This window comes from Aedes albopictus, chromosome 2 (genome assembly GCF_035046485.1).
Source record: "Aedes albopictus strain Foshan chromosome 2, AalbF5, whole genome shotgun sequence".
Taxonomy (NCBI): Eukaryota; Metazoa; Arthropoda; class Insecta; order Diptera; family Culicidae; genus Aedes; species Aedes albopictus.
In genome coordinates, this window is record NC_085137.1 from 516,186,134 (window position 1) to 516,187,966 (window position 1,833).

Here is a 1,833-nt window from a genome sequence, read left to right on the forward strand (position 1 = left end):
AATTTCTCCTGGGATATCTTCATGAATTCTTCCTGGGATTCCTCTAGGAATTCTTCTAGAAATTTCTCCAGGCATTCGTCCAGGAATTCCTCTTGGAATTCTAGCAGAGATTCCTCTAAAAAATTCTGCAGGGATTCCTACAGCAATTACTCTAGAGGTTCCTGTAGGAATTCCTCCAAAGGTTCTTCCAGGAATTCCTCTAGAGACTCATCTTTACTCATCTTTCTTTAGAAATTTATCCAGGAATTCCACCAAGGGATACTTTAAAGATACCTGCTGGAATTGCTTAACTGATTCTTCAAGGAATTCCTCCAGGGGTTTCTCTAGGGATACCTTCAGGAATTCCTCCAATAATTCCTTCAGGGATTCCTTCGAGAAATCCTTTAGAGATTCCTCCAGGAATTCCTACAAGCATGTCTCCAGGAATTGTTCCAGGCATTCTTCCAGGAATTCTTCCAGGGGTTCCTCCAGGCATTCCTTCAAGAGTTCCTCTATGGAATCCCGTAGGGATCGCACTAGAGACACCGACGAACCGACGTGACAGCTAGAACAAATAAATTCTATTTTGTTGTCCCCGACGCCATGATGAAAAATAGCCGAACACTACCGCCTTCTCTATAACGGTTCGCGTTGTTTTGATAGCATGATTCCAAACCCCCGTGTATTCATATAGGAAGAGGTTCGTGTCTGCACTGATTTGACAGAAGCGTTCGCACGCTTCGCTGGACGACTGTTAAATTTGGGGGAGACAGTTTTGAATCACCACTGTCACGTCGGTTCGTCGGTGCTAGAGATTTCTCTAGAATTTTTTTTTCCAAACATTCTTATTGGGATTCTTCCAGGATTTTATCCAGGTATTCATCCAGTTGCTCCCTTATAAATTCCTTCAAGAATTCCTGTAGGAATTACCCCAGGAATCACCTCAAGCTGTTCGGCTGTTCGAGTCCGTATGAAGTTGATCATCAATATTAACTTCTTTTCTCGATCAGCCTAGATAGCTGTGTAGTGTCGGTAGCGATTGCCTCAATTGGCTAAGAATAACACTACGGACCGCCTGTTCCGGTGGTAAGAATCCACCAACAGGTGACCCCTAATTCATGGTGTGATGCGGCTTTATGCTTACCGTGCCTAGGAATGAATGGCTAGGGGGGTCTAATAAAAACCTAACCGCTAACGGAGCCTGTGGAGTACCAGGGCGCCCTCCACAGTACGTAGCCCTTACTGCGCTAACCGGAGCAATGGTGCAGTGGACCTTGTGTTTCTCCGAGACAATCAGCTGCCCTTCTTTAGTCTCACTTGAGGCTAAATAAGGGCGGGATTATGAAGATGTTGTTAATTAGTTTAAATTTTCACCTATATGGTTTCGCATCATGCGATTTACACAGTGTATTCTGTGTATCCTCGCCTTTGGCGTTTTCCAATCGATACCGATTTGGTTTTATTGTTGCTGTTCTTTGTTGTGCTGCTGTTGCGAAGAGTTTAATCTTACCTAGTTTGGGTAGTGGCTACGGTTAGGATAGCTCAGATCAATCTTCAGCATAAAAGAACAGCAACGATCAATCTTTGCAGACTTATGCAAAATGGTACAGCCCAAGTGGCCTTGGTACAAGAACCTTACTTTCGTAAGGGAAATTTCTATCTAGGAAACCTCGTGAACCCGGTGTTTGCCACTTTCAGTAAACATGAAATGGCAAACTCGCGTGTCATGCCTCGAGCCTGTGTGCTTGTCAACAACGCAATAGTTGCTACACTCATCTCTGAACTAACCACCAGAGATGTATGTGCTATCACAATTGATGTATCTGTTGGAAACCTCAACAGGAAATACGTCTA